The sequence below is a fragment of the Arvicola amphibius genome, chromosome 9, assembly GCF_903992535.2.
Source record: "Arvicola amphibius chromosome 9, mArvAmp1.2, whole genome shotgun sequence".
Classification (NCBI taxonomy): Eukaryota; Metazoa; Chordata; class Mammalia; order Rodentia; family Cricetidae; genus Arvicola; species Arvicola amphibius.
Window position 1 is genome coordinate 26186595 of NC_052055.2, and position 13517 is coordinate 26200111.

Here is a 13517-nt window from a genome sequence, read left to right on the forward strand (position 1 = left end):
GTGGCTTGACCTCTGGAATGCTGGACATGTCTCTGTGCTTTACTTTCTTGTGTAAAATGGGTGCACAATCTGATGAGGTTCTAAGGAATGTATATAGACCACCGAACAGGATGAAGTGCCTTAACATTCAAATGCCCAATAAACACTCTCTGGAATACTGTTAAGGACAAGTACGCTTTTCAGAAGTGGGTAACATGACTGGATGTGGTCAACATAATTCCATTTATTGGCACTTCCACACAACGTTCCTATTAAATATCTAAATTCCACAACTTAAGAACAGCCATAAAATGCTCCACAGTTGTGAAAAATGTTATCCTTTCAGTCTGCAAAAACATGGATACAATCAGAAAGCAGACAGACATCATTTGGAAATAGCTTAAAGCTGTGGGACTGAGTGGACTGGATCACAGGAGATACGTTCTACACTGCAGAGTCTATGACTTTTAACTCAGCGTATTTCCCAGAAACAAAACCCAGGCCCTTCTTGTGTTCATTCTGCCAGTGACAATGGAAATAGGCAGCATGCTTCTCTAGACTGAGTCTTATTTGTTTTGCCAGCCAGGGGCTACCAATGGTTGACTCACACTTGTAACCGCAGTATTCAAAAGGCTGAGTTAAAATTTCTGCAAGAAGCCGGTTGGTGGTGGCGCACGCCTTTAATCCCAGCACTTGGGAGGCAGAGGCAGGCGGATCTCTGCGAGTTCGAGGCCAGACGGTCTACAAGAGCTAGTTCCAGGACAGACTCCAAAGCTACAGTGAAACCTTGTCTCGAAAAACAAAACAAAACAACAAAAAAAAAATTTCTGCAAGATGGAGGTCAGTCTGTACTACACTTCCTGAACTGCAGGCAAGCCAGGGCTCCAGGCAGCGTGAGAGCATGTTTCAAAGAAATAACAACAAAACCAAAACTGCCTCCAAAATGTCATCAAAAGGCTACACCTTAAACTTTCTTCTTGCCAATTTCTGGCCCCTTGACTTGCTGAGGCACGCATCTATGTGGGCTCAGCAACTCTAGCTACATAGGGAGAGTTTAGGGCAGGTATCACCCACTGTCCAGATGTATTGGGGAGGTGGTGCCAAGAAGAGAGAGGTCTGCAAAAACATTAACACGCCGCACCCAGATAAAAACTGTTTGATAATTCCATGCCGAGAAGATGGATGAAAAAAAAAAATAGATAAATTACATCCTGCTGACAGATTTGTACCTCGGGAGTCTCTGCAGCCAAAACACCCCCCTCTCCGAATCACATGGCCAGTCTGCACTTGGGTACACGGTGCTCAACAAAAGGGAATCTAGAAAAATCTTTTCCCACTGGTCCACAGCCATCAGAAAAGGAAAACTGTGCCCCATCCAACAGCAGCAGACTAAGAAACATCTGCTCTGATTTTTATATGGTATCTTGTTCAGAATTCTGGTCCACATGCAGCCAGCATCCGCAACACACAATGTGCGAGAAACAGCCTTCTGCGGCCTCTGCTCATAGGGCCTGGGCAGCTTCTGTCTCGGTAACTGCCACCCACAAAGAGGGGGTGTGGACAGTATGTTTTCTGGAGTCAGGGAAAGGAAAGCAATCCATCCTGACAGGGCCCCAAACACACGCTGTGACTGACACAGACACAGCAGGTGTGTTTCACTGTATCCCCATCTGCATCTGTAGGCTTGCACTCTGATTTGTGTGTGTGCCTCTTGCCATCCCATAAAACACCCTGGACTTTATTACCCATGGCACTATGCCTAAGCTTTCAATGCCATCAGCATCTGGAGAAGGATGTAACATTTCCGACCTACACTGAGTTACTTTTTGGTCTAGGAGAAAAGCCAGCCTTCTGCCTTTAGGTCAATTTGGTTGACTTTTCTTCAAAAGAAACCCTTTCGATTTTCCCTTTTGTTTGTTTTAGGGTTGAGACTGTCTACAGAAGAACTTACCCTGTGTGTTGAGACCTTCAAAGCACTGACCCCTGACTACTATCAAAGGTACATGGCCTCTCTGATCTCAGCAAATAGCACTTGGCCACCCTCTTTCTAACTGCCCATGCCACCCTAGCTTCTTTACTGCTTGGAAAAGGTATCAGATGCATTAATGCTCCTGTGCACTAATTACATTACTTCATACCTAGAGGTTCTTAACCCACATGACTGCACATCTCACCTTTATCTATCTCAACACGATGTTCAAATGCTCCTTTGCACCTGCCTTAGTCCCCAATGCTGTAAATATCACAGCACTTCCTTTATCTTCACTACTTTTACCCCATGGCTACTCCAGGATATTTGTCCCCTGCAATAACTTAAACGTTTAAAGGAATATTCTTTTGTTTGTTTTGTTTTTGAATCTCCAGCACCCACTTAAGTGCTAAGAGTTGCAGCATGCATCTTTAACTCCAACACTAGGATGTAGGGACAAGCAGATCTTCAGAGTTCATGGTCCAGCCAACCAGTGAGCATCCAGGTCAGTGGGAGACACTGTCTCAAAAGAATAAGGTGGCCCAGGCAAAGAACACAGCTGTCACCTCAAAGGGAGTAAGAGATAGTTTGTTCTGGAACCAACTTTGAGTGACCATAGCTATCTGATAGCATCCCTTCCACAAGAGGAGAATAAGATCTCCTTAAATTTGTATATTTTTATCTGTTTATCAGGATGTTTAGCCTGATATGGATGGAAAAGAAATGGCTCTATCGGGAGCTAAAGATAGCCCGAGAGAAACTGTTATAAGGCCATCTGATCAACAAAAGTCCAAACTCTCAATAACCGTTGAAGTTTAACCAGTCAATCAGCCAAGACAGACAGCTTCCTTCTAGAAATTCTCTTTCTCTTTTACAGTGGAGATCAAAAAAGAAGGCACTGGATGTCAACTTCTAGTCTCCATAAGGTTAGCCAATACAAGAACTTGCACACATACACACACACACACACACACACACACACACACACACACACACACAAACACACACATCCACCAAAAAGACAATCTGTCTTATCAATATCTCCTACATGTAAAATCTACCGTATTAATAAATTAATTTTCTAATTCCTTTCCACTTCTCGATCCCAGTATGAAGCAAGTAGCAGGTTCTTAATTTATCCCTCAGCAGGTGCTGCTTCTCACCCTGCTCCTTTTGAAGCCTTCTGTCTTTAAGAAGCGAATGGTTTCACAAGCTGATCTCTTTCCAAGCTACACCTAAAGAAGAGGAAGCCCTTCCTCAGTATGTATCCTCGTCCCCTCTCTGCCCACTATCACGGTATGTCTTCCTTCAGGGCCATCATAACCTGATATGGTACAAGGAAGAAAGGCAGAGTAGGGGTTGGAGAGATGGCTTGGAGGTTAAGAACACAGGCTGCTCTTCCAGAGGTTCTCAGTTCAATTCCCAGCACCCACATGTTGGCTCACAACCATCAATGATGGGTTGTAATGCCCTCTTTTGTCATGCAGGCATACTTGCATATAGAACACTCATATGCATAAATAAATAAATCTTTTAAAAAACAGTAATGTCTTTGCTCATGATCATAGCTCTCTTCTAATTATTTAAAATGAGAGTTGAAAGTTTTGAGAAGGGACAAAGGGGCTAAGAAGAAGAGCATGGGAAAGCCTTCACGTCTCTACTTCAGCACCTCAATCCTGCCTTTGCGGTATGGAGGCTGTACCAGAAGAATGTAAAACAAGGAGGGCTATATTCCTATGTAAAACTTCAAGTGCACAAGCTGTTGGGCTTGGGTTTGGCTTGTAGGCCACAGCTGCTGTGGTCTCCTAATCCGGACCAGTGTTCAGCAAGTGGGAGGTATTCCATTAAATCTTCCCACATGAATGAGCTGAATGTCTGACCTGGCACCTGCTTGACGTCAAGCCCCAGTTACGCTTCCTTTGTATGTGTCGTCTCATCCACAGACCAACGTAAAAAGAAAAGCACTGTTTTCACCATTCACTCAGAACAAAGAGCTGAGGGGAGGGAGGTGAGCCACTGAAGTTTGTCCTAAGTCATCCCTATGAACGGCAAAGTGAGGGTTGACTGGTGCTTATGTCTCCCAGGGTCCTGCGTTTTCCATCACCAGACATCTATTTTTTATTCTAGTTGTGCCTCCTTTGAAAACCCCCAGATCATGTTGAGGCCAGTGGGTCTGATTCTTTATCACCCAACTCTCTGTATAGTTTTTCATTCAACTGTCCAGGCAGGTTTGCCTATTTCCTGGGGGTGTATCTGTGCTTCCAGACAGAGTGTGATGCAAATCTTGCTCGGATACGGGATATACGTTAATACAAAGAAGCTAGAAGACCAGAATAGTGATCACATTGCAGCCATCCCTCCATGGGCATGAGAAGCCTGGTTATGACTCAGGAGGAAAGGTAAGGGTGGCGATAATGAACGAGGTCTTTTATAGTCTAAGCTTGATAAGTACACTTTGTGGCTAGGGTAGGTAGAAAGTAACGACCACTAATGGGGAATGCCAAGATCAGGAGACCTCCACAGAGAGACAGTGACTATCCACCTCAGGATTCCGAAAATGCAAAAGGCCACAGTTACCCTGCGGACTTGTGGGAGATCCACTGGTGACTATGTGTTCTGCATCCATTCCAGCCTGTAGCTATACAGACATTGAAAGCGTTACTTAGCCTCCCCGTGTGTCGGTGCACAGCCATAAAAACGGCACAATTTTCCACTCCCCACTTGTGCTTAACAATATAGTGGGTTTGTGTATTTAAAGTAGTTGCCTGATCCATTTCAGGGAAATACAACTTGACCACAATGATCACCTGTCTGTCCTCCAGGAGTTATGAAGGTTTCAATACAGGTCATAAGGACAAGGAAGGAAGAAAGCTTGTGGACTTCCCAGATCGTGAGGCTTCTGTTTACTAAACGGTCCAGGGTCATAAAAGTCCACAAACTGGAGCATTTGTTTCTTTAACCAGCACTGACCAGCAAGAATGAGTTGTGGATAATGCCAAGAACCAATTTAAGTGCTCCTTGTTACAAACACACAGGCAGAACTATAATGTAAGTGGATGGTGCCTCATCAATGATCCTTTCTAGACCCTGATAGCATTTTTTTTTGGAACTTTCCATTCATACTGTGCCCTAATAGAAGCACGAGGGAGTTTAACACAAGAGAAAAGAGATGGCTGAGAGTCTGTTCTCACATAACGCAACTCAAATGAAAAAGGTTCCTGATTCCACTCAGTGCATCTCTTGCTGCCATTAATAGTCTCTTCCGAACTCTCCAAGCAGCTCAGCTGAGGGAAATGCAGAAACATAAAACAAACCGAGGGAAGCTATAAGAGTTTCCATCACACAACGACAGAGCCTTTTGTTTCTGTGCCCTCCAGAAGAGGTATGCTGGCTCTGAAGAAGCACACTTCCCAGAAGATTTCACCACTGCAGTCTAACAATGATGGAAATAGGTTCTCTCATACAATATATCCACACCATAGTTTCCCTCCCTCCAGCCTTCCCAGCTCCCCTCTCATCCCCCCTCCTCCAGATCTACTGGTCTCTTTTTAATCGTTGATAATTTCTCAGCTCCACTGACCAGCATTGAGAGTCCGAGAAAGGTGGAAGTTTCGCTTCAGCAGTTCTGGTATTTTAGTAAGCACAGCTGATTCTTCAGCCCCAGCTAACCAGAACCACAGGATCTTAACTCAGTATAGCAAATGGCCCTGAGAGAGCCTTTAAACTCCCCTCTGAAACGTCACAAGTCAGACCTTCATCCTGTATTACTCTTAACATTTTTATCTTCCAAGTTCCTACGGAACAACCCGCTGAGCTCTCAACAATCAATTACTTTTCTACCCAAAGTTCCTAAGTCTTTCCACAACCCACACAGCAATACCCACTCTTGGTACCATTTCCTGTCCTAGTTGGGGTTACTATTGCCGTGATGAGACACCATGATCAAAAGTATAAAACCCCTTCCTCAAAGGGCTTGTTACACATGGCTGTCCATCATTGGAGGAAGTCAGGACAGGAACTCAAGTAGGCAGGAATCTGAAGGCAGGAGCTGTTGGAGGAATGTTACTTACTGATTTGCTCATCATTGCTTGCTCATCATTGCTTGCTCAGCCTGCTTTCTTACAGAACAGAGGACCACAAGCCTAGAGATGCCCCACCCACGATGGGCAGGTCTCTCCAATCACCAATTAAGAAAATGCTCTACAGCAGGGGTTCTCAACCTTCCTAAAACTGTGACCTTTTAATACAGTTACTCATGCTGTGGTGACCCCAACCATAAAATTAGTTACATTGCTACTTAACCGTAATTTCGCTAGTTTTATAAATCATAATGTTAATATCTATGTTTTCTGAAATGGTCATTCAACCCTCAAAGTGTTGCGGCCCACAGGTTTAGAACCACTGCCATACAGGCTTACCAATAGTCCCCTTTTAGGAAACATTTTTTTAAATTGAGGTTACCACTTCTTTTATCACTTTAACTTGTGTCAAATTAGTAGCCAGATGCTGTGTTCCAGAGGTAACTACTGTTGCATTTTGTGTTGACAGTGCAAGAGTCACCCAGGTGCTGCTGGTTTTGAAAGATGTGAAGAGGTCATGAAAAGCAGCTGAGGTTTGACACTGTATGGCACGGATGGAATCCCCCCAAAAAAACCTAAGAGAGGCTGCTGATGAAAATGGAGCCCAGGTGCGGCAGAAGACCCAGCATTTCGGAGATGCTGGTACCATGGGATGACAAACAGGCACAGCAGCAGCAGAGCGGAGTCAGGGGAATCTCAAAAGATAGGCTCATGCGATGCAGAGGGAAAAGCCAGAGAAGTGACCACGGACCCCTTGGAGGAGTCCAGATGATCAGGAGTGAATCCCAGATATTAGACATTGAACTGTTTACATTGTTGGAGTTTGGTTTTGTTTTATTTCAATTGTGACTGTGCCTTGGTTCTTCCCTCTTGAAGTCAGATAATATTTATTTTTGATTTTGAGAGACCTTGAATTGTTTGGATTAAAAAAAAAGAGTGGAATTTGAAAGTGTTTGAATTTGTAAAGACTGTGGGGACTTTCTAAGTCTGTAAAATGTATTATATTGTGATATTGATGTTAACGTGTGATCTTGGGGATGAACAATAAAAGAAAGGTTGTGGCTTTGCAGTGATGTGTTTATATGTCAAACAGACAAGGGGTCAATTTTTCTGGACAGTTTTATGTCAACTTGACACAGCTAAATGAGTGATGGATGGGGGAGGACCCCACCCACTGTTGATGGTTCCATCCCTGGGATGGTGGTCCTGAGATCTGCAAGAAAGATGACGGAGCAAGCCAGTAAGCAGTACTCTTCCATGGTCTCTGCATCACCTCTTGCTTTCAGGTTTCTGCCCTGCTTGAGTTCCTGCCCTGACTTCCTCCAACGGTGAACAGTAATTTGAAAGTGAAAACCAAATAAACCCTTCGCTCCTCAATCTGCTTTTGGTCACGGTGTTTCATCTCCGCAATAGTAGCCCTAACTGGGACAGAAGACTTTAACACACTAAGCATTTTGAGAGGCTGAGATGTATCTCGGTTGGTACAGAGTTTGTCTAGCATGCACTAGACATGGGTTTAATTTCCAGCACTGTGAAAACGACAACAAAATACAACAGAATGGGTATGGTGGTGCGCTCCTATGCTGACCCCTCAGGCGGAATGGGTAAGAGTGTAGTGGCATTTTATTTATATGTCAATAAATGAAGCGTGCTCGAAGATCAGAGAGTAAAACAGCCGCCCTGATCAGCCTTACAGATCAGGCAGTGGTAACACACACCTTCAATCTCAGTAGCCACACTAGGATTATAAAATGGGAGGAGACAGCCCTCAGTCTCAGTCTCATTCTGAGATTCCTGGAGGCAGGCAGAATCGTCATTTTCAGTCTGAGGTCGAGGTAAGCGTCAGTAGCTGGAGCTGCTGGCTGTTTTGCTTTTCTGGTCTTCAGGCAAACTTCATTTATTATAATACAAATGAAATGTATTTTATTTATTTATCCTCTACATAAGCAGATAACAAGGACTTAAAGGTCATCCTTGGATACACAGAGAGTTTGAGAGTAGCCTGGGCTGCAGGAGACTCTTTCTAAAGAAAAGAACAATAACCAAAAGCATTTTGGAACTTCTGCAGTGGGTCTGGGCTTTCCCTAGGTTTTCTATCAGTGGCCTACTCTCTGTATGGTCTGAGGTGGAACCCTCAGGGCTTTAGGGATTTATGTAAACCACATAGGTAGTCCACCCCTTTCCCACGGGAATGCCACATCTCACCAAAGACAAGCAATAGAGAATTGCTCTGGCAAAAGAACCGGCTCCAAGCATTAGCAGTGACTAGAATCAACAGCCAGGTTTACCTGATGATGAACCCACACGCTCTGCATGGCACCAAGCCCTTCACCTAAATTGCATTCACTTCCTCTTCTACTCAGCCAGGGTTACAGCTCCTTTTCCCTCAAGTTGTTTATGGTCCTGGCCTATCGGTATGGAGAACAACTCCACAAATCATACATTTCCTGATAACAAATCATGACCAAAAAAATCATTTTAAACCAATTTTCTGGGATAGGTATAATTTTACCATTTATTGAAGACAGAAGCAAATTTGCATACTGATGAAATGGGTGTGCTTGCTTGTTTAACACAATGCAATCTAAAAATACTCTAATTTGATACTTAAATACTGGGGAATGCTGATAGACAAATATTAAATTCTTTGTTTTCTGTAATTAATGCATTATGTTTCTATAAGCAAAAGAAAAAGAAGAAGAACATTGCAAGTACAGTAAAACACTACAGGTCATAACAGAGTAGTCTCCAATGTGTGCTTTCAGCAGTATTCACTGATACTACGCCATGTGCGCGTGCAATGCAGAGTGGGCATGTTGTGCGTTTAGAGCCAAGGCTGAGGGCTGGGGTGTTTGCTCTGCAAGTACAAGGGTCTGAGTTCAAATGCCCAGAACTCAAGTAAAAAGCTAGCCATAGTTTGTGTGCCTGTAATGGAAGGTCTCGGGAGCCGAGACAGGCAGACCCAGAAGGCTCACCAGCTAGCAGTCTAGATTCACCGAGAGAGCCTGTCTCAGAAGAATAAGGTATAGCACATTAAAGGAAAATACCCAAAGTCGACCCCTTGTCTCTGTAAGTACATGAATAGTATGAAATTAATAAACACACACACACACACACACACACACACTTGAAACAAGGCTGCATTGACTATGTGCAGGTCAACGTGAGCAGTGAGCGCTGCTAAACACTCTTAGATTTATTTACACACTTGACTTTGAATTAAATTTGGTCACTGATGCTGATTCATCCTAAACCCCTATTGAGATTCAATGGTGTGACCCACGCAGGTCAAAAGGTAGTTTAAGAAGCTTTTCCATGAGATGAAACGAACTTGCTTCTACTCCAGGGATGCTATGTGGACGGAAGGAGATGGTCCAGAGTGATCCTCAGCATGAGTCATCATCACAATCTTGATTTCTAAGCAGAATAGTCTGCTTTAACCTTCTGAATGGCTCAGGATTTGCCCCATATTATGGAGTGGGTAACAGACACTGGGGGTCTCTCTCCAGGTTTTGTTTCCATAGAAACCAGTATCTAAGCCATGCTGCATGCTGAGCAGTGGTTTTCTGCAACCTACAGTATATCTTCATAGAAACCAAATTCATGTTTGGTTTTTGGAAGGAAATTTCCACTCACACTGAAGGAGTAAAGCAAAAAGCAAATGTCAACTTCAAGAAGCCACAGAAGTGGTGAAAATCAAAACCAGCTAAGGCAGCAACTCCTGTTATTGCCTCATAGAGGCTTCTTCATCTTTACATTTTCAAAGCTAGTCTCTGAATTGGGAAAGGGAACAAACACTCCCAACCTCAGGAAATACAAAGGAGACAGGAAGAACAGTGGTGAGTGCGATCTAAGGCAACCCAAGAATCCGAACCCCACAGGATACACTCTCTCCTGGAGATTCAATGTAAGCCTTTTGGAGAGCTACTGAAAAAGATGTGCAGATGTAACTGAGGTTAAAAAAAAAATTAGCTGATCATGAAGGAACTTGGCTGAGTGAGCCAGTCCAGATCATGAGATCAATTCAAAGCAAAGGTCACAGACGTGTGGCCAAAAGACTGGGGATAGCTGTATGAGATGGTCTAAATCAGGGATCTTGTCCAAGGAGGCAGATGTAAAAGAAAAGAAACTAGGGAAGGATGAAGAAAACGTGTGTGTGTGTGTGTGTGTGTGTGTGTGTGTTTGTGTGTGTGTGTGTGTGTGTAAAATCTATGGGTGTCAGGAAGAGCCCCTCTGTTGGTGCCGCTGATTTTTCCAATTAGGTTTCTCATTATTGGACTTTTCTGAAACAACACTACAGCCTAATCTGATGGTTGTGTGGCAGACCGAAATAGGACTTAACCAAATCACCACTTCAGACTTCATTACTCAGACAGGTTGAGCTGGGCCTGCTGGATGCCATGCGCTCTTGCCTCACATGACAACCACTTCCACCTGAACCTCCCTAAGTCCTCAGTATCGGTGCACTAGAGGCTGGGAGCCCTGCACAAGAGGTTTCTCCCTTTGGACCTCAGTTGCTTCTCCTTTTTTGATTCACTACTCTGAATAAAATTATGCCACACAAGATGGGGTGGGAGAGCTCACAAAATCCCATATACGGTTATGCTGGGTACAAAGTTGATTTTCACACAATGCTCTGATTTATAATCATGATCCTCAGAAACCAGAACACTCACTTTTAATCAGCATAGGTTTTCAATAAATGGTGCTCAACAAGGGCTTATGAGCAGTAGATGATTTGCTGTAGTTCATTGGATATTTAGTTCAAAATATTAATTTCTGTTACCTAATAAAATATATTAAGGTAATAATAATAAGAACAATAGTAATATATTAACATAAATCCCAGATGATCGAGGGTGCATACAAGAATCCAAATATGTTACCTTACTCCAAGAACTTATTTTTTTCAAGTGTCAACTACCTGCCCATCTCTCTGTCTGTCTACCTCTGCCCCTCTGCTCATCTGTCTATGTATCTCTCTACAACTGGATCTCAACACAAATTGGATTGCTTGTTATTTAAGAAAAGGTAGGCTGTGAAAATGGAAAAAAAAACTCACCAAATTCACCCACTCGAAAATCCCTCACAGCTCTGTGCATTGCCATGTTTCAACAATCACATAGACAAGCAGGTAACTGTTATGTTCAAAGGCAGACTTTGAGAATCAGAACTCTAGCAAACTCCACAGAGATTTAAAAGACAACGAAGTTTCAAGAGGACTTTTATTTTTAATGAAATCAAGCACAACCCCCAGTCTCTGCACTCCATGAGCAGCTCTCAAGGGGCCAAGAGACAGGAGCAATAGGATTTGGACATCTCAAGCTCCTCGCCACTTGCTCAAATTAATTTCTGTCTTTCAAAATTTTGGACTCCCTTGGTTTTGTATTTTATTTTACATATTTTTTTCAAACTGTTAGAATCAAACGGAATAAGAAGAAGCTGACTTGTGGCAGCTTTGATTTTGTAAATGGAATTTTGTAAAATGATTTGTTCATTATTCCCATTTTTCTAAATTTTCTGTGTACTTTCCTGTGTCAAAAAAAAAATCAATTGTCAGAATCTCATTTGGGGGTGCCCCAAGAACTCAACATTTTTTGGTAAAGGTTGCTTGCATAAGCCTTTCCCCCTATTAAAATGCTATTTTAGCGTCTCTGGAAATGCATGAAGAGCATAACTCATCGCAGGTTGAGCAGCTGGATATGGAGAGACAAGCAGAGATAGGATTGGTGGTAAAGTGCATGAGTGGGAGAGATGGAGGAGTGGAAAGCCAGGAAGGGGAAGGAAACCGGCAGATATGCAAGAAGAAAAGAAGCAAGCATAATATTGAGTGCCTGAGATATTGGATAGGCTTGCTCAGTCCCCAAGTGATGCTGGCATCTGACAAGAGAGAAGAGAAGATGGATTTCAGGGTAGAGGGCCCCAGGCAATACTTCAAGGCAAGTCTCCTTAGACATCCACCAATAAAATGTGAAACTGCTTCGGTCCCACAACGTGGGAGATGGCTCACAGAGCTGTGGAAAGACAGGCCAGCCGACACAAAAAAGATGTATATGCAACATCATCATTCACTCAGAGATCATCTTGGAAGGCAGGAGGATCGCACCACGCTGCTTCATAGATTTGTGTTGGAACAGCTGAACTAAGAATTCTGGTGAGTTACAGGAAGATATCTCATCTCTGAGAGGGACAGAGTAGATGTCCCTCAGCTTTTTGGAACAGTGTTTCTTCTAGTACATTTGATGGTGTCTGCCGCTCTAACGAGGAGCAAGGACGTTAGAAAGCTAACAGCCTGTTATGAAGAAGCTTCTCCAACTGTCTAGTTCCTCCAAGCCCTAGCCATCCTGACATTCGCAGACATTTTATATCTGAAATCAAGGGAGATGAAATAAAAGAGGAACGTATGTGGAGGCTGGGTGGGAAATGTCAAGTCCCAAACCTATGGTTTTTATAACTTCTTACATTGCCCGAACTGTGAAGCACAAGGACCTTGCTCCTTCTGAATTGCTACGAGAGCTTTATTGACCCCCTCACCATAGCAATCACGATTCACTGTCACACTTGTGAGGTGGCCCTTCTTTGGTGAGACACTCAAAACCAGGGGTCATTCTACTCACCTTCGGGATCCAGGTAACTCTCTTCTAGACACAGAAGCCAGGAAATTCTCAAACCCATGCTAGCGTTTGTCATTCCACAAGGCTCCAGGAACTCAAAACTTCCAGAATCCAGGTCAACGACTGTGTAGCTCTGAGACCTGGGCAACTTGGGTTCCTGACAGTCTCTTATGCCTCTGATTCACAGCAGACTTCATGATATAACCACTTGGACTCTGCTGTCGTTCCAGAGTAACCTAATTCTTCCTCAACACTTCTCATGTGTGTATGTATATATATTATTGATAGTGTTACTGGAGTGACTCAGTCAATATCAGCTACCATCACTGTGATGTGATACATGAATGAAGGGATGAAAAACTGGTTGATCTAAGCTAACCACACTGAGCTCAGATCTCCAAGGAAGTAATTTTATTTTTCATTTCTAGTGGTCCTAAGAGAAACAGGAGGTGTTATGATGCTATGGTTGGCATTATGGTTTGTCCCTCACAGGCTCATGTGCGTTGGCACTTTCTGACCAGCTAGTGGCACTATTTCGGGGAGTTTATGGAACTACCAGAAGGCAATGCAAGAAGTGAGCATTGTTGGTGTGTGGGGGGGGTCTGTTCTTGATGGTTACAACTAAGGATATTTCTAAGGGAGAGCTCTTTCCCACCGGCTGCTAAGTTGTAACAAGCCACACCATAAGCTCCCACTGCCGTGTCTTGCATGCCATGATGGGTGGATATTCTCTGAAACCTGTAGACCCAAATATACCCTTCCTTCTATAAGTTGCTCCAGATAGGTCACAAATTATAAAATTATAAGTGGGATGGTCCATTCATTTTGCTTATTTTGCCCGATGTACTGCTGAATGCTATTTCATGCTTTAAAGAG

At 43.4% G+C, this 13517-nt stretch overlaps 1 protein-coding gene across 1 annotated transcript in view; it reads right to left on the bottom strand.

Moving 5' to 3' along the window:
- The window catches only part of Kcnq3 (potassium voltage-gated channel subfamily Q member 3), a 270990-nt gene that overhangs the window by 192972 nt on the left and 64501 nt on the right, over positions 1 to 13517 (bottom strand). The gene's annotated exons all lie outside the window — the stretch shown is intronic.